The 20,932-nt window shown below is 40.9% G+C and overlaps 1 protein-coding gene across 1 annotated transcript in view; it reads right to left on the reverse strand.

Moving 5' to 3' along the window:
• The window catches only part of PDE4D (phosphodiesterase 4D), a 1,246,395-nt gene that overhangs the window by 973,948 nt on the left and 251,515 nt on the right, over nucleotides 1-20,932 (reverse strand). The gene's annotated exons all lie outside the window — the stretch shown is intronic.

Raw genomic sequence — 20,932 nt, forward strand, 5'->3', positions numbered from 1 at the left:
CAGAACTCCTTGGGGGATGTTGGAGAGCCAGTTTCAGCCAGATCCCCACAGGCCAGAGTGAAGGACCCCACCAGTGCACAAATCCATGCACCGGGCTTCTAGTGTAAATATCTGTGTGTGTGTGTGTGTGTGTGTGTGTGTGTGTACGTATGAGAGAGTGAATGTGTATATACTCACACACACATATATATATATATACAATAATATTTGAATGCCTCCAAGTATTCAGACTGCTATAAGCAAATAAAATTAGCTAAGCCCTCTTCCCAGATAACCATGTGATATTCACAGCCTTTCGCAGTATTTCTGGGCATACCCAAGGCAAAGTACTTCCTTGTACCTAGTCGACATTTATCAGAGCTCCCTCTCAACAGTTGTCCCAGTTCTACTGCCATAACTGCTTCCTCAATGCTCCCTGCTCCATTCTTCCCTGCCAGTCTCTCAAGTATGCACTCAGACCTCCTCCTCTCTCACACCCTGGGTCAAAAGTGTTACCTTATTGTCCTAATTGCATATGGTTTAAAGGAATGCTTGAGAAAAAAATAATAAACAAAACAACAAAACCTTTAACCTATTAATTCAAAACTCCTAAAATGGTTTTAACCAGGCCATCTCTGCTGTGAGGACTATTGGTGGTCCCTTCTCCTAAGACCAGCCTGCTGCCATATGGCTCTCTCCCTGCTGAAGCTTTCTCATATCTGTGTACTTCCCAGATTGTTCCAGAGCACTGTGTCTTCCCAAACTCTCTTTTGAGCATCCAGGGCAGGTTCTAAAATTCTAATACTTTTTTATACAAAAGAATTTACCTTCCTTGGGCACCATTCACAGTTAAAATGTCTTTGTAAACAACGCACTCCATTTCTTGTCACATTAAGAGCATTATGCTAAACAACATAAGCCAGTCAGAGAAAGTTAAATAACACATGATCTCACTCATTTGTGGAATATAATGAACAACATAAACTGCTGAACAAAAATAGGTCCAGAGACAGAGAAGCATCGATAGACCGCCAAACCTCAGAGGGAAGATAGGGAGGGTGGGGGTAAGGGGAGATCAACCAAAGGACTTGTATGCATGCATATAGGCATAACCAATGGACACAGACAACAGGGGGGTGAGGGCATGAGTGCGTGGGGGGGTGCAAGTGGGGGGGGGAATGGGGGGGATAAGGACACATATGTAATACCTTAATCAATAAAGAAATAAAAAGAATACAGAAGCCTTTGGCGTTTACAAGATAATAACGCACCTTAAGAATGGGGATACATTCTGAGAAATACGTCATTAGGTGATTTCATCATTGAGTGAACACAGTAGAGTGCATTTACACAAGCCTAGATGGTATAGCTCCTACACATCGAGGGTATATGGTATAGCCTATTGCCCCCAGGCTACACACCCATGCAGCATGTTATTGTGCAAAACAACACGAGATTAAATTAAGCACAAGAGGAAATGATGTTATCCATAGATATGGTAAATATGATATGTAGGAGGCTGCTGCCAGTGTAACTAGGCATACTGTTTTACAGCAAACATTTTTTACAAGTAGAAAGACTACACTTTAAAATAGGGATTAAAAGTATAGTATATTAAATACATACACTAATAACAGTTTTTGGTTAACATTATCAAGTATTATGTCCTGTACATAAGTATAAGTGCTACACTTTTGTACAACTGGCAGTGCAGTGTGTTGGTGTATACCAGCATCACGATAAAAGTGTGAGCAATGTATTGGGCTATGAAGCTACAATGTCAGTAGGTGATAGGAATTTTTCAGCTCCATTATAGTCTTATTGGACTATATATTGTATATGCAGATGGTCATTGACTGAGACATTGTTATGCGGCGCACAACATTGTGGTCCAACTGCATGTATAGCTATAAATACAGATTCTAATTGATATGCTACAGTTTATTCTCAGCAGACACATGGTGTAAGGATTTATTAGCATATGAGTGATGCCTACAATACATATATAAGGGTTAGTGGTGTAGTGATTACAGTAAGGAATTTGGACATAAACCTGAAAATACATCTAGGCTTCTCCATTACTAGCTGTGTAAGACTTTATTCAATTTGACTATGACTTATTTTGAGTCTTTGTAAAATGAGAATAAAAATAACTGCCTATCCTACCTCTAATTTTTTTGTGATAAAAACTAAATAAAATGTCAAAATGGAACATTTAATTGCATTTTGCAATTATATATTATTATTAGTAGTAGTAGTATTAGTACTAGAAGCCTGATGCACAAAATTCATGCAAGAGTAGGCCCTCACAGCCCTGGCTGCCTTGCTGCCTCGTGGCCTCACAACCCTGGTCCCCGCCCACTAGTCGTTCCAGAAGGTTGTTTTGGAAGGTCATTCCAGAAGGTTGTTCTGCCATCCGGTCTAATTAGCATATTAACTCTTTATAATATAGGATTATTATTTTTGTCACATTATCACACATATTAGACTTTAATTCCATTTGCTACCTGGTATTAAAATCTAACATTCCATGGAAATAGCTTATATACAAAATTATAAATGCATAATCAGTCTGTACTATAATTATTCCTTAAAAATCAACAAATTATGAATGATGGTCTATAATAAAAATTATACACACACATGCACACACATCCATAAAAATCAACTTCTACTTTGTTGTGAATTTAGTCTTTAAGAGCTAGCTTAAATTCTAATCAAAAGCAATTGTGAAAAGATGTAGATTAAAAACAAGACTACACTGCTAAAAGGAAAAACTAAGAGATGCCGTGAAATAGATAATATAACAAATGTTATCAGCCTCTACATACAACACATATAATTTTACTACTTCTCACTACTCCTTATGTTTTGATGAGACCCAGCTTGGTAAGAAAAAATAACATGATCCCCAGGCAGTAGAGTTAGCATGAGGAGGGCTCAGAAAGATGCAGCACACAGATGCATGCAATAACACTTATTGCTTGTTTAGATGTTGGGAGGATTGATGAGCAAGGAGGTTGGAGAAGCTTCCAGATCTCCGACTTAGGCCATTAGCTAATGGCTGGGATAGCAAATACAATAGAAAACAGAAAAGCAGAGGCATGTTTAGAGAAGAGAAAGGATAGTGGATGAATCTAGTTTGAGAAATGTGTGTGGATAAATTAGCAATCTGCAACTCAATACAGTTCTGAGACTAAAATCAGAATATACTGGACATGGCTATTTAGAAATAATCAAATAAAATATAGTTAAAGACAGGAAAGGAGATAAAAATTATCTTAGAATATTATGTGGGCCAAGGACAGAATCTGAAGGACAAAATCTGAGGGACATGCAGACCAGAAAGGAAATACAGAAGTAATCATCAGGAAGAGAAGTACCAGAATTGTCAAAAGAGCTATGCGTGGCCAGCAGCATCAAAGACACTGGATCATAGATCCAGGTAAAAAGAGATAAAAATAGGTAAGTGAAATTGTCATTAATGAACATGTTCATTCTCTCAGACTTGAATAATGAAAGTAAAAAATCATGAGAACATATATGCATGATACTTTGGGGATATCAGAGAGGATAGGAAGGTGAAATAGTTCACTCTGAGAAAGTAGTTTTATTTTACATTTTAAGCACAGTCTTATTGGACATAGAATTTTGAGTTAACAGTTTTCTCTTGCAGTATTTTAAAGATGCCACTCCTTTGTCTTCTTGCTTGCATAGTTTCTGGGAATATCTACTGTAATTCTTATTCTTGTTCCTCTGTGTTAATTTGTTTTTCCCCCCTCCCCCACCCCCACCCCAGCTGCCTTCAGGATTTTCTTTCTTTTTTTTTTTATTTTTAAAAACCCTCATCTGAGGATATTTTTTCCATTGATTTTTTTTTTTTAGAGAGAGAGAGTGGAGGATACGGGTAGAGAGAGAAATATCTATGTGACAGAGACACATCACATCAATCAGTTGCCTCCTACACATGTCCCAACTGGATTGGGGGTCAAACCTGCAACTGAGGTACATGTCCTTGACTGGGAACCAAACCTATAACCTCTCAGTCTGAGTGCTGACACTCTAACCACTGAACCACTGAGCCAAACCTGCCAGGGCATGATTTTTTTTGTCTTTGGTTTTTAGCAATTTTAATATGATATGTGGTGTGTGTGTGTGTGTATGATGTTCTAATTTAGCAACTCTCTATATCTCTGAGCTTAATGCAGAGGCTAGATAGGTCACTCCAGAATTCATCAATATTCTAAAATTAAGAAATCAAGTTTATCTTCTTGGAGTAATAGAAGTGATAGGAATAGGGTAAAAATGGTGACTGGATTCACTGATGATTCAGTGCCTATGGATATGTTTGGTGGAATGAGAATTGACTCTAATATTTTCTAAGGTCTTTGGGAAGGTCTTTGCTTTGGGAAATCAGAACCTACAAATGCTTTTGGAATAGACAACAGCACTACCCACTAGAGGACATGCTCCTCTTGACTACCCTGCCAATTACTTAGTTCACTTTGAGTGAGGAAACACTTGTTCTGAATCACTGCATGATTTTTTACATTTAGCTTTTCTAGTCTTTATATGCATGCATACTGTGGACTTCTCATCTTTTCCTAAATTCCCTTGTTTATCTTTCAGTATCCTTCTGAGACTACTGTTTATAAGCAATATCTAGGTCTCCAGTGGTATGATTTATATTATGTTGATATGCAAGCCTGCTGGTAAATTAATGCTATGTAATGGCCTCTTCTAGAAAAATGCAAGTTTGCTATTTAGTAATGTTTTAACCCATGTGCATTAAACAGAGATGAAGACCTCTAAATCTTGTAGTTTTTTTTTTTGTTTTTTTGGTTTTTTACGTCCAATGACTTTGTGGAGATTGTTTTTGTTGTGGCATTGTGGTGTTATAATTGTTTTCAATAGTTTTAATACATTTGGTTTTTAACATTTTACATTTTAACATTTTACATTTTTACATTTTGAACACTCGGCGCACCAGATTCTCTGCAAATCCAAACCTGAAAATGAACTGGTGAAATGTTCACTCTGAACCTCCGGGATACCATTTGGTGCACAGCTCCACAGGATATGACTGCTGCAGAGCAGTCAATATTTGGTGAGGGCTTAATAAAAATTGTTGACTGGATTAAGTTCAGGATGTTGAGAGATATAAACATGCCCAAATTATTAACACAGAAGCAATATTGCCAAAACAGAAGCCCAGACTGCTATAATAGTAAGAATGGGAGGGGGGTGTGATCATAGGAGAGTCATAAGCTAAATATGTAATCCCCAGCCTTATGCTGTTAATGGGGCTATACTGCCAATCCTGGGTGTAAGGTATGGGACCCAACCCAGGTGACAGAAGGAACTGGAAAGCAGGGTCAGGGTGTCTCTAACTACATAACCATTAAGTATTCTTGGCCGTGGCATCATGACTTTTAATATGCACCATTTATGGGAACATGAGAACTGACAAGTTCCCAACACTACAAGTAAAGCTGGTTCTTCCTTAATCTGTTTATTGATGGGTCCATTCTATTTTTTAAAAAAATCCCTAAGACTTAAATAACTCGGTAAAGAAGAAGAGAATATAATTAAATATTGTATAACATTAGTTTGGGATGTTTTTTGCTTGTTTGGCTTGTTTATTTTTATTTTGCAATGTGCTTTCATTACTGTTTCTATTTTACCTTTGAAGCAATCATGGTAGACACTGGGAGAATTTGATAATAACCAAATTATTTATGATTTTCTCACCTTCTTCTCCCACCAAAACATACATACAAAATGACAGAAGCAAGACTATAAATCAGGACCTTCAGTATTATCCCCCATGCTGCCCTTGAAAGTATTTATCTTAGAAAACCATGTAAACATATCAATGATTTTTGAAATCATTTTTGTTTATGACCACACAACCCTGAATATGCCTGATCTTATTTGAACTCAGAAACCATTTTTAACCTTCAATACCCTTGTTTATAAATTGCCATTTCAATAGTAAAAATTTATATTTAATCCAAATTTTTAAAATAGAGATTTGGCTTAGTTAAAAATAATAAACCTTCATAAGCAATTTTTTTTTCTAGAGGAAAATAATACTAATAGAAAACTCTAACAATACTAACAGAAAACCAAATTATTAGGCGCTTTTTTTTTTAAATATATTTTATTGATTTTTTGCAGAGAGGAAGGGAGAGAAAGAGAGAGTCAGAAATATCGATGAGAGAGAAACATCGATCAGCCGCCTCCTGCACATCCCCCACCAGGGATGTGCCCACAACTCAGGTACATGCCCTTGACCGGAATCGAACCTGGGACCTTTCAGTCCGCAGGCCGACGCTCTATCCACTGAGCCAAACCGGTTTCGGCTAGGCTTTTTTTTTCATAATTTAACTGTGTTAAAAAGCAATTCTGTCCTTAGGAGTCATTCTTTAATATTCATCATCAATTCTTCTATCCATTTTTATGTATATACTAGAGGCTCAGTGCACAAAATTTATGCACGGGTATGGTCCCTAGGCCTGGTCTACAATCAGGGCCATCTTCCTCAGCTGTCGGCAGCCAGCCCCACCCCTTGCTGCCACTCACCCCTGGTTCCCCATGCCCCATTGGGCGATAGGAGCCTGCCAGCCAGGGGAAGGAACTGAGAGGTTGGCTCTGGCAAGGCGATTGGGGCCTGTAGGCTGTGGGCAGCTCCTTCATTGAGCATCTGCCCCCTGGTGGTCAGTGTATGTCATAGCGACTGGTTGTTCCGCTGTTCAGTCTATTTAGATATTACCCTCTTATTATATAGGATCTTTGATGTTTACATTGTTAAGTGCAATATATGCAATTTTTTCTTGGGTATAATTATTTGCAATTCATCTCCAACTAGAAATTGTCCAAAAGTGAGATAGCAAACACATCACAATATTGAAAAAAGTGAAGATTTTTCTAAGGCAACAATGTAATGATTGGCTTTATCCACTGTCTTGTGACTGATTTCAAAGCAAATGGTTGCTGATCATTCCCTATTCTTTCAGCTCTTTCCTCTATACTAACATTTATTTATACCCTCATCTATTCTTATACTATTGCCGATTATATGAGAAAAGTTCTTTTTAATCACTCTAAAATAGTCTATGTTTCTGCAACAATGAACATAATTGACAATTATGGCACATTATTCACAGATCAAAATATCTCTGCCAAACAAAATAAGCACGATACAGTGAAGAACAGGTTCACAGAGGAATGAGAGGATTGGGACGTGAGACTTCTGGGACAAATTAAAGATTAAAATGGGATAGGCTTGTTTAGTTAGGGTCAGACTGGATTCAGAGGGTAATACAATAAAAATTATACATATAGTTGCTAAATATGCTCTATAACAATAGAGACCATATGTATCTTACTCACAACTGTATGGATACCTACAGCCTAGCACAGTTCTTGATACAAAACAGTCATTCAATAAACATTTGCTAAATTTCATTCAAAAAGGGCACAAGCCAGAAGATAAGAATAATAACCAAAGGCATAAAACCTCTAAAAGCACAAATCCTCACTTCGGTTTGTTGCTCATAAAGATACAAGCAAGAATATGATTTTGTTTTTTCTTTATACTTTGCACTTTTCAAAGAATATTTACCTGTAGTATATCCTTTAACTTTCTTTGGACCCTCAGGATTGACTACAAGTGAAAAATTCAGTTTCCATATACTTCACTTTATCAGGATTATAAGCTGTGACCACTTTTGTCAACCTTTATCTTGGGAAATAATTGATATAGAAGAGAAAGGAGGTCAGTCTGGGAAAAGATCCATTATTTTTATTTAACCATGGAACTTCCAAAATCATCATTCTTATAGGGTAATTTTGAGCAATAGTAAATGCAGATATCTCTACAGGGTCATACAAAATGTACCATCCTTTCCAAATTGCTTCTTGGTCTGCCCTTTCCAGGTAGGCATTGATGGAATAAAATGGCCTAAATTCTCACCCTGGGCCATTGAAAGAACAATTGCCTCCAAAAGGTTAGCAATGTAAAAACACAACTAGAAAATTTTCATCTTTTTAAGATAAATTTGGTTTAGAAGCTTTGGACAACATTTTTAAAGTCTGCTGTGGAAAGAGGCAATTCTACGGCACCTGCTGGGCCTGTTTCCCCAGGTGGGCTCTTATCCCCTGTACTCAAATCTAACAGCCCATTTAGGTGGGCTTTAAATTCAGTATACAAATAATTTTCCAGATAATCTACCCCAACATGTCAACTTCACTCACAGCCTGTGGGCCGTATGTGGCCCACAACGAATATTTTTGAGGCCCAGCCAACACAACGGTATATAAGAAAAATTTTAATAAAAATTTCATAACTTAAGTTTTACAATATCCTGTTATACAAAATTATTAATAATTAACTACAACATTCCCTAATGACTAATTTTTATAATCAATGTCATTCATTTCCCTTACACGCAGTTGCACCATTTCTCTCCACTAATACTAGCAGCGAATATTTTAGCAGCCGATTGCCATGTCATTAGTCTTGTACTGACTTGTTTGGTGTGCGCAACAAGAAATATTTTGCTTTCAGAGAACAAGAAAAATAGGTTTATTTGCCTTACGCTTATTAATTTGTGCAGTTATTCAATGTCTGGTAAGTTAATGTTCAAGGAAAACATTAATTTTTATTAAAATGTTCTATTACAGGTATTTTATGTTAACGATTACTCATTTATTTCAGTCCTTTTTATTCAGCATGTCTCTATCAAAATAAATCAACATGTCTATGAAAATTGAAGTTTTTGGTTTTTTGCGGCCCACATAAACCTAAACCTTTGCATTTGACATGCTTGGTCTACACCTTCCCAACAGCCAGGATTTGCTTCCAGTTTTGAATAAACACTAAACAAATAGAAAAACAGGGAACCTCAATTAAAAGACATCTGGTGAGTGACAATTTTACCCAAATGTAGAACATCCAAAAGAATCCTAAGTCAAACTGAGGGCAATTTCATCAAGAAACTAACAAATCCAATTGAACAGAAAATATCCTGAATCATTCCAAACTAGAAGGAAGAAAATTATACAGGCTACTAGGAAACTAAGAGTTTAGTGGAAAATACCAAATGATATCTTAGAATTCAATTAGAATTGATTAATAAAGAAGAATTTAAGTTTATTTAGTTCATTCTTCAGATGAGAAGATTTATAAAATTCATGAGTTCAGAGATAACAGAGATATTCTAAGGAAAGTTGCTTTAAAATATTTTAAAATAACCCCCAATTTAAGTACATACTATAATTGTAGGAATTTTTAAGTGCTTCTACCCTTGTCTGTACCTTTACTTCCCACTCCTTGTTAGCATAAAAGCAGTGGCATTGATAGAGGCAATGGGATGACTCAGATAAGCAACTCTGAAATTTGCAAACCTCTGAAAGTTAGCTCAACTAGTAAATTCATTGGCAGGACAGGTAATTTCTTAGACCTATGTCATTGGACTGGATGTTAAAAACAAACAATAGAAAACAAGCAAAACAAGAATCGTAAAGAAAGAGAAAATATTTTTGAGTAAAATTCAAATTAGCCCTAGGTCTATAAAGAGATGATGAATTAGTACCTCACAAATCACCATTGAATCTCCTAACATAAAAATATAGAAAATAGAAATGAAGAGAAAGATGTTAACCAGATCAATTTCAGTGTTAGCCAATTGAGAGAATATGAGGACTTCAGATTACTGGGAACCATTCTCTGGGCATCAATGACTTATTAAAACCATTTGGTATGAATCAGACTCTCTATTGTAAATGGAATGTTTGCATTCCCCCCAAAATGAGTATGTCAAAGCCCTGTACCCCAATATGATACTATTTATAGATGAGGCCTTTGGGGATAATTAGGGTTAGAAGAGGCCTCTCATCAGGAACTTAATCAAGATAGCACCAGGATCTTGAACTTCCCAGCCTCCAGAACTCTGAGAAAATAAATGTCTGTTGTTTAAGCCACCTAGTCGAGTGTCTTGTTGTGGCAGCCTGCGCTGGCTAAGATAGTCTTTTGCCTCAATGCTTTGATTTTATATTTATTTGGGAAGTGATCTTCAATTCAGTTTATGAATAGGCACACATGACCTAGAATCAAGAAACTTATAACTGGGAGGAAACAGAACTCTTGCCTAGTTTACCCACCAACTTCTGCCTGAGTCTTTTATATGATACTAGAGGGCCCAGTGCACAAATTCATGCACCAGTGGGGTTCCTCAGCCTAGCCTGCGGGATCAGACCAAAACCAGCTCTCAGACAACCCCTGAGGGGTCTTAGATTTCGAGAGGGTACAGACCAGGCTGAGAGACCCCACTGGTGCACAATTGGGACTGGGGAGGGATGCGGGAGGTTGGCCAGCCAGGGAGGGACTGCTGGAGGGCTCCAGGGCATGTCCAGCCCATCTCACTCAGTCCTGATCAGTTGGGCCCCAGCAGCAAGTTCACTTACCAGCCGGAGCATTTGCCTCCTGGTGGTCAGTGAACGTCATAGTGACTGGTCAGCTGCCTCCCACCTGGTGGTCAGTGCATGTCATAGCAAGTGGTTGAGCAGCCTTAGCATATCATTAGCATATTACGCTTTGATTGGTTGAACAGACGACTGGACACTTTGCATATTAGGCTTTTATTATATAGAATTCATATCTTAAAGTACAAGTGATGCTGAGGATTGAATCCAGGTCTTTGAATTCAATAACTATTCTCTTTTCACTGCACCAATGATCTCTACACTATTTTGACTATGCACCCCATCAGTGAAAATATTTTTAATGCATTTCCCAATTTATGTATTTATTTATCCTATACATGTGCTACTATATATTTATCAAATATATACAAAAAGTTGAAATTTGAAAAAGAATGAAATTAAAAAGTAAATATAAGTAAAAGACCTGTAAATGTCCTCAGTGGCCCTGGATCTGTCTCTTGCTTCAACAGTGTTTGGACAGAACAGACTCAGGGACGGGGCTTCTAGCCTCTGGCCACTCTCCAGCATCTTATCCAGTCACCACCTTCAGACCACCTCTGGGACCAGCCAACACACTGGTTTGGTTTTGTTTTTTTACCTTAACTCCTTACTGCTGAACAACCATGAGTTCACAAATTTGTCAGAATTATTCCACTGAGGTGGAGTTTGTGGTCAACCACCTGGCTGACCTGCATCTGCGGGCTGCCCACATCTACCTCTCTCTGGGCTTCTATTTCAACCTCCACAATGAGGATGTGGCACTCTAGGGTGCGGGCCACTTTTTTCGCTAGTTGGCTGAGAAGAAGCACGAGGGCGCTGAGCATCTCTTAAAGGTGCAAAACCAGTGCTGTAGCCAAATTCTCTTCCAGGACTTGCTGAAGCCATCCCAAGGTGAGTGGGCAAAACTCAGGATGCCATGGCAGCCTCCCTGGCCTTGGAGAGGAACCTGAACCAGGCCCTTTTGGAGCTGCAGGCCCTGGGTTCTTCCTTACAGGCCCTCACCTCTGTGACTTCCTGGAGAACCACTTCCTGGGTGAGGAGGTGAAACTCATCAACAAGATGGGCAACACCTGACTCACCTCCGCAGGCTGGCCAGCCCCCAGGCTGGGCTGGGCAAGTATCTCTTCGAAAGGCTCACCCTCAAACACAACTAGGAGTCTTTGGAGCCCAGAGGCCTTTGCGGGGCCCCTCTGCATTCCCCTGGTGTCTGGCTTTTACCTGAGCCTCTCCCCAAAACTACTAGCTGTTCTTTTAGCCACCCTAAAGCCCTCTCTTGCATTGGACCAAATGAAACAATGAAGTGTTTTGCAGGGAAAAAAAAAAGTCCTAATACATCTTTAAAGCCCACATTAGAGACTGCTACACTTTCTCACAATGCTCCCCCATAGCAGGAAGTTAGTAAAACGTTGAATCAGTGAAAGCATATCACAATATCAAAAAATGCCAGAGTCTAATGTTGGGAGATTGTGATTATTATTCTTAATACAAGAATAGTAAATCTATTGTTTTAAAAAAATATTTTCAACAGAAGTAGTACAGGCTGCTAAAATTAAATCTTTAACCTAAGAAAAGTCATACTATGTCAATATTTCATTGAAGAAATGTCAAGGAAAACTTGAGTCATGAATTTTATATTGGGGTCACTATAAATGGCTCCTTTTCTTTTGGGACCAATGGATTGATAAGAGCCAATAGAGTTAACACAGGTGGCTAAAGGGCTGGGGTAAAGTTTCGACCACTGTAGCAAATTAAACTTTTTAATTAAAAGCAGAGTTGTTTCTACAGTACTTTTTCATACAATTTTCTAACAGCTATATTATATATTAACTAGAGGCCTGGTGCACAAAATTCATGCAGGGGGGTGGGGGAGGATTGGTCCCTCAGCCAGGCCTGCACCCTCTCCAATCCAGGACCCTTCGGGGGATGTCCAACCACCTCTTGCAACCCAGGACCACTGGCTCCTAACCTTTTGTCTGCCTGCACGACTGATCGCCCCTCACCACTCTGCTTGCCTGACTGATCGCCCCTAAGCACTCTGTCTGCCTGCCTGATCTCCCCTAACCGTTTCTGCCTCGCCCCTCACCTGGGACCCAGGATTCCCTCCACCGGCTGGTTACAGGCACCCAGGACTTGGGTTTCCCTCCCTCTGGCCAGCCACAGGCACCCAGGACCCAGGCCATCTTTGCCCAGGCCACCTGCAGCCACAGGGGACCGTGGGCGGATGGCTTCGCCTGGGCCACAGCCACTGGTGCCTGGGACAACAGGGCAGGCGGCTTGTTCCTCTCCTTGGCCACAGGCACAGCTGCTGGTGCCCGGGACTGCAGGGACCATGGGGTGTGTGGCTGGTCCCTCTCCTGGGCCACAGGCGCATGTGCAGATGCTGATGCCTGGCTATGCGGGTGGCTTGTCCCTCTCCCGGGCCACAGGTGCAGGTGCAGCTGCTGATGCTTGGGATCACTAGGCGGGTGGCTTGTCCCTCTCCCAGGCTGCAGCCCCAGCTGCTGGCACCTGGGACCATGGGGCAGGCGGCTTGTCCCTCTCCTGGGCCACAGGCACAGGTGCAGCCGCTGGCACCCGGAACCACGGGGTGGGCGGCTTGTCCCTCTCCTGGGCCGCAGCCTGGCTGGTCCCCATTCCTCTCTCACAAGCTCATTTGTGCCTGTCTAATCCCCATTCTTCTCTCGCAAGCTCATTTGTGCGTGGCTGGTCCCCATTATCCTCTTGTGAGCTCATTTGTGCCTGGCTGGTCCCCATTCCTATCTCCCCAGTGTTGAGTGTCTGAGCCATTACAGTGTGACAGCATGAGGGCATGACAACCATTTTCATATTAGCTCTTTATTATATAGGACTAGAAGGCCCAGTGCACAAAATTCATGCATGGGTAGGGTCCCTAGGCCTGGCTGGATCAGGGGCAATCTGTGGGGCAACTGGTAGGGCGGTCGGGGGCCCCCGCTGGCACCCGCCTTGGCTGGCCTGGGGCTTGTGGGCTGGGGCAGCTCCTGCATTGAGTGTCTGGACCCTGGTGGTCAGTGTGCGTCATAGCGACCGGTTGTTCCACTGGTCATTCCGCTGTTCAGTTAATTTGCATATTGTGCTTTTATTGTATAGGATTACCCTGTCTCTTTCTCTTCTAAATTGCTATGCTACATAAGTAGAAAGAAAATTAGATGTTTACAACTAAATGCTGCTCTAAATTAAATTAAATGACTTCATGAAAACATTGCTGGCAGTGAAATGTAAGCTTTAAATAGAAAAATCAATGGAGACATTACAACTCAATAGTGGACAAAAATTACGCATCCCATCTGCAAGGCATATTCTGGCTATGAAACCTTGAGTAACCTTACCAAACTTCACTTTACCACTCATAGTTTTGAGACAGAATGATCTTAAATAAAAAGTGTTAAATCTGTCACTGTTGTACAAATGAGACTTATTCAGTCTCATTTAAGCCAAAGTCAGTGCAGCAAGTATTGCCCCCAGCTTTCACAGATGGCAAAGACACTTCCGAAGGTTAGCACAAGAGAAACCCATTCATGCTCTGCTCTTTCAGTATAAACAAAGCACCAGTACCCAGAAGAAGAACAAGAAAAAAAGAATGTGATCTGAAGCACTCCAAGAGGTGTAACACCCCAAACGGTCACACACAATCTTTGATAAGACCTGTTAAAGTAAAATGTCAGTCCAATATGAGGTGGCTTGAAAGCATTAAAAAGAAATAAAGCCTTCATACCACACAATTGATGGGAGAATCTCTGCTGTAACACTTCATGTTGGAAATAAATACTTCAAGACAGAGGTTACCTACTAGATCAAGGTTTTCTTCTTTTCTCCTTTTCCTTCTAATTATTATTAAATCAGAAAATCCAGTTTTTAAAAAAGCAGATTATATCTAAATAATCATCACTTTTTAATTTTATGACATGTTTTCATTTATTTTTCCTATAATGTACAAATTTTAATAGACTTGTTCTAGACAACATGGTTTCCCACATTGATACTTTTTTAGGTACTTAAAAGAGGTTAAAGAGGGCAAGAGATTTTTTTAAATCCCATCTTTAACTGCATTTTAGGAATCAGAAAGAGAAAAGATCACAGGGAATGTCACTTATAAGCTATGGAGTCTAGGTCAATGCTAAAGATAGAATTGATTAGGTGCCTTTAATGTATCAAGCATTGTGTGTTGCTACCATTCTCATATCACCCTTTAGAATACTGGAGTCAGTAACTTACCAAATGTCCCACAACTGGAAAGTTGAAAGAGCCAAATATTGAACTTAATTCTTTATGAGTTATTTTTTAATTTAATTTATTGGGGTGACATTGGTTAATAAAATGATACAGGTTTCAGGTATATAATTCTACAATACATAATCTGTATATTGTATTATTGACATTCCAAGTCAACTCTCCTTCCATCACCATTTATCTCCCCTTTACCTTCTTTTATCCCCCCTTTAATTTCTTCTACCTGCCCCCAAAACCCTTCCCTCTGGCAATCACCATCCTGTGGTCTGTGTCTATGAGTCTCTCTTTTTTTCTTTGCTTAATTAACCCCTTCACTCTTCTCACCCAGCCCCCAACCCTCTCCCCTTTGACAGCTGTCAGTCTGTTCTCTGTATCCACAAGTTTGTCTCCACTTTGTTAGTTTATTTTATTCATTTGATACCACATATAAGTGAAAACATCCGGGACTATATCCATAGAAATCTGAAACACTTATTTGAAAGAATATATGCACCCTATGTTCATTGCACCATTATTTACAATAGCCAAAATTTGGAAGTAGCCCAAGTGCCCATCCTATCTAATAAAAGAGAAACATGGTAATTGGCGTACGACCACTACACTTCCTGTTGGCTAATCAGGGCAATATGCAAATTAACTGTCAGCCAAGATGGCGGCCGGCAGCCAGGCAGCTTGAAACTAACATGAGGCTTGCTTGCTTCAGTGACGGAGGACTCCAACGTTCCCTGCCTGCCGCTGCAGACCTCTGAGCTGCAAGCAACTATGTAACAAACATAGAAGCTAAACAAAACCCCAGAAACCTGCCGGGCTTCAGCCAGCAGGATCCCAACATTGTAAGCAAAGGCCAGAAACCTACTTTCAGCAGCAGAGGCCTAAGAGCTGGAGCCAAGCCTCAAAGCTAAAGCTGGCCCAGAATAAAAAAAGAAAAAAGAAAAAAAGGAGCGGTTAGGAACTTCAGTCACCCCCAGCCTGAAAACAGCCCTAAGCTCCTCACCCAGACTGGCCAGGCACCCCAGTGGGGACCCCCACCCTGAAGGGTGTGTGACCAGCTGCAAACAGCCATCATCCCCTCACCCAGGCTGTCCAGGCACCCCAGTGGGGACCCCCACCCTGAAGGATGTGTGACCAGCTGCAAACAGCCATCATCCCCTCACCCAGGCTGGCCAGGCACCCCAGTGGGGACCCCCACCCTGATCCAGGACACCCTTCAGGGCAAACCAGCTGGCACCCACCCATGCACCAGGCCTCTACCCTACATAGTAAAAGGGTAATATGCCTCCCAGCACTGGGATCAGTGGAGCCGAGAGGCCTCCCGGCACTGGGATCAGCGTGACAGGGGGCAGCGCCCAAACCCCCTGATCGCCCTGCGGCTCTGTGTGTGACAGGGAGCAGGGCCACAACCTCCCTATCCGCCCTGCTCTGTTCGTGACAGGGGAAGGCGCCCCAACCCCCTGATCAGCCCTGCTCTGTGCCTGATAGGGGGGAGCTCCCCAACCCCCTGATCGCCCTGCGGCTCTGTGTGTGACAGGGTGCGGCATCTCAACCCCCTGATCAGCCCTGCTCTGTGTGTGACAGGGTGCGGCGCCCCAACCCCCTCCCCCACCCCCACCACCACCACCACCACCACCACAGGCCCCGCTCTGTGTGTGACAGGGTAGAGCCATAACCTCCCCATCGGCCCTGCCCTGAGTGTGACAGTGGCGGCGCCCCAACCACCTGATCGGCCCTGCTCTGTGGGTGATAGAGGGCGGCGCCCCAACCCCCTGAGTGTGACAGGGTATGGAGCCCCAACACCCTGATTGGCCCTGCTCTGTGCATGACAGGGGGTGGCACCGAAACCTCCCCATCAACCCTGCCTTGAGTGTGACAGGGGGCGATGCCCCAACCCCTCTATCGGCCCTACCCTGAGCGTGACTGAGGGTGGCATCGCAACCTCCCAATCTGCCCTGCTCTGTGCATGACAGGGGAAGGTGCCCCAACTCCCCAATTGGCCCTGCTCTGAACCCGACCAGGGGCTGCACCTAGGGATTGGGCCTGCCCTCTGCCACTGGGGAGCAGGCCTAAGCCAGCAGGTTGTTATCTCCCGAGGGGTCCCAGACTGCGAGAGGGCACAGGCTGGGCTGAGGGGCCACCCCCTCTCCCCCCAGAGTGCACAAATTTCTGTGCACCAGGCCTCTAGTCCGATATAATAAAAGGCTAATATGCAAATTGACCAAATGGTGGAACAACCGGTTGCTATGACATTCACTGCCCACCAGGGGGTGAATGTCATAGCAACTGGTTGTTCCACTGGTTATGCTCAATGTAGGAGCTGCCCCCTGGTGGTCAGTGCGCTTCCACAGGGGGAGCGCCGTCAGCCAGAAGCCCTGAGCCGGGCTCATAGCTGGCTAGTGTAGCGGTGGTGGCAGGAGCCTCTCCCACCTCTGCAGCAGCACTAAGGTTCTCTCGCCCGCCCCCCGCCCCCCCCAGGCTCCTGAACTGTGAGAGGGCACAGGCTAGGCTGAGGGACGCCCCCCCCCCCCCCCCCGGGGCACAAATCTCATGCACTGGGCCTCTAGTCAGTAGATAAGTGGATAAAAAGGCTGTTGTACATTTACTCAATGGAATACTAGTCAGCCTTAAAAAAAAATGAGGCAAATCTTATCCTTTTTTAATTACTTAAATCTTTATTGTTGAAAGTATCACAAATGTTCTAGGGCCCCCCCCCCACCCAACACACACACACAGGCCTTCACCACCCTATTGTCTGTGTCCATGGGTTATGCATAAATGCATGGAAGTTCTTTGGTTGATCTCTTCTCATCCACCCACCCACCCACCCACAGTCTGGTCCATGTTTCCATGTCTCTGGATCTATTTTGTTCATCAGTTTATTTTGTTCAGTAGATTTCACATATGATTGAGATCATGTGATACTTGTCTTTTCTCTGTCTGGCTTGTTTCGTATAGCATAATACTATCCAGGTCCCCCCAGGCTGTCTCAAAGGATGGAAATCTTATCTTTAGGATAGCATGGATGGATCTGGAGAATATTATGCTAAGTGAAATAAGCTAGTCAGGGAAAGACAAATTCTGAATAATTTTAAAGCCCACCTTTTTTGAACTAAATTAAGCCACCACTCAGGCAAGTCATTTCACCTCCCTAGGCCTCAATTTTAATTTCATTATCAGAAAAATACAGAAGGGTTGAATCAGAAAATCTTTAAGTTCTCTTCTAACTAGAATAAGTAAGAAATTATATATCAGAAACTCTATAAACTTTATAAGCCCCATAAAATTCAGTGAACCTTTTTTTTATAACAAATAAATGTTAATACCATGTATTCTAAAAACAAATGATGTAAGTCAAGATGTAAAGCTTAAATTATTTGCTTTCTGTCATTTTCAATTTATGTGCAATGTGTTGTAGGATAGCTGCCCACTTTTTAAATTTATGGACTTCTTTCATTGTCATATATAAAACCATATATTGGTCTTAAGATATTTTAATTTAGGTTCATTTATTATGAAAGTCTGACTATAATATAATATTTAAGAATATTAATGATATTTTACTCATTTAGATATTTTCAATTTAATAAGAAATATAAGGCCTTGGCTGGGTTGGCTCAGTGGAGTGAGCGTTGGCCTGCAGTCTGAAGGGTCCCAGGTTTGATTCTGGTGAAGGGGACATGCCAGGGTTGTGGGCTTGATCCCCAGTGGGGGTGTGCAGGAGGCAGCCGATTGATGGTTTTTCTCTCATCATTGATGTTTCAATCTCTCCCTATCTCTCCCTTTCTCTCTGAAATCAATAAAAAAATATTTTTAAAAAAACAAAAACTTGTACATGAATGTTCATAGTAGCTTTATTTAAAAAATATATATATAATCACTTTGATTTACTTTCAATTAATGTAGTTCATGCTATTTGACTTACTTTGAATTAATTTTTTTAAATAATTAAATTTTAAAATTATTTCTTGGTTTAAGAACTCAATATATACTAAAGTATAGATCAAAGCTAACCACATTATAGCATCAGAAATAATGGAGGGGAAACCTGCTTTTATGAAATGATGCTTGGAAGTTTTTAATAACTAAGGTAGGTCTTGTTTTGCTTATTCATGATGAAATAAGAGAATATGCTTAAGGCTGCTATTTCTAAGCACTTTCTCCACATAATATTTTGCAGGAATAGATAGTCTTTCCAATAAATGAAAAATTAAATTAGAAATGATTGTCACTATATTTCTACCCATTTTAACATCTTGAGTTCCTAGAGATACATAAGAATTTTAATTCGGTAAATGGCAACTTGTATATCTAGTAAAGATAGCTTGGGATCAAACTTGCATGAGTAAAAAATTTAATAAAAGTATCCCTCTTTTTTATCTATATTTAATCAACAATCTTTTGGGGATATAAATTTAATAATAAATCAAAATTTCTAAATGTACATATTGCTCTCCAGGTTCCTACATCTTAACACACCCTCAAGTCCTCCTTGGTGTTCGCTCAGTATCTCCATCTCGGTAGAAGGACCACATCCATCCTGTAAGAGCACCAGGAGCCCAGGAGTCACCTTCCACACATTCCTATCCCCTCCATCTCAAACCCAAAGCCTTGCCAAAAGCTCTATCATTTCTTTCTTCTAAATATCTTAAATGTGTCCAGTTTCCTCTACCTTCCTATCATTGCCACCAAGAAGTTAGTTATTCTAGCCTTTATTCGTGACGTTGAAGCCACCATTTTTCCTCCCACTATAGAGTCATTGCATGTTTGTTAACTTTTCCTAGAAGCCCTTCACTCCCACTTTGTCTTGTTAAGCTAACTTACCCCATCATAGCTCTCAATCATCTTAATTTGGGGAAGTCTTGCCTGACCTCCATGATTAGGCCAAGTCTTCCTATTACATACTGCCTTGTGCTATGAAGCTTCTTTCAGCAGCTATCATGGTTTATTTATTCGCTCATCTTGCTAACACATAATTATCAGCTATGTGAAGGCAAGGCCCCTGTCCTCAGGCAGTTTATATTCTAGGATGAGGAAAGAGGCCATACCAAATGAGGACAGGTTGAAAGGAGACCCATGAAAGGAGACATGGTGGAGAATGGTTACACTTATTTGTGTGATTTGATGAACGCCTGTCTCTCACAGCAGACCATAAGTGCATAGACGTGGGACCGTCCCTTACTTTGGTAATGCTCATAGGCTCAGTCCCTCCCTATTTTACCCATTGCAACCACAAATTATCCTCCAAAACTAGCAAAAGGTCACTTCAAATAGAAAAAATGGTTTGCTTATATTTTTATAGCTAAAATTGTTCATGGACCCCTCTCAAATAAAGGAAGAATTCAGAGCATTAATCATTAAAAGGGACACTGCATCAGGTCTTGAATGGGAGTAGAAAAATATGAACACCGATTTAAGTGTTCAGGGATAAACAAGATGACCATGTAAAGGAAGTCTTGTTTCCCCCTCATTTGTATGCCTTTGCACAATGACAGCTACAAGATACACAGAGACACACAGGGAGAAGCAGAGGCTGTTCTAACATTTAGAACATTCTCTTTGGATTTTCAAATGTCATAATGCCAAAGAAAAACATAGGTTCTAAATCACATTAATTCTTTAAACTTTCCTCATTGAACACAGGGAAAAAAAACCCCTACTTTTATGTGTACAATTTTGGATTTTTATTACAGCAAAGATTTAAGGGGTGGGAGGTTGACATTTTTAGACCAGTGCAAAATAAACTTTTGAAACTCTAAGGTAACAACTTCTAACTAATCAAAATGTCAGATTCTTTTCTCTGATAAACGACAGTCTCCTGCTTAGAGTCGTTTAATTAAGTGGAAGCATGCTCTTTATGCCAGTGGATTTTCAAGAAGCTAAGAAGCAGTGAAATGACAACTCTACTGTTTACATTGGGATACATGTAGGCAACTCCATTCCTCCTAATCTGGGCAGCATGAGCCTTTCCACCAAGATGAAAATGTTTGCATTAAGCTAGTTTAAATAGGAAATCTCCTAGCATAATTATGTACTCGCAGTTCCTTAAAGTCATGGCTCAGTTAATCATTTGCTTTTAGAATGTTTTCCTCAAAGAACAGGGATATCCTTAATGATATATTTTTAATTTTCCAAAATATTCTCCCTTTTGCCTTTACACATTTTTTCATATCACATGTCTCTGAAACAATAAAAGAAGAATTAAGTGAGTGATTTGCTTCATATT

Source organism: Myotis myotis, unplaced genomic scaffold (assembly GCF_014108235.1).
Source record: "Myotis myotis isolate mMyoMyo1 unplaced genomic scaffold, mMyoMyo1.p scaffold_m19_p_5, whole genome shotgun sequence".
Taxonomy (NCBI): Eukaryota; Metazoa; Chordata; class Mammalia; order Chiroptera; family Vespertilionidae; genus Myotis; species Myotis myotis.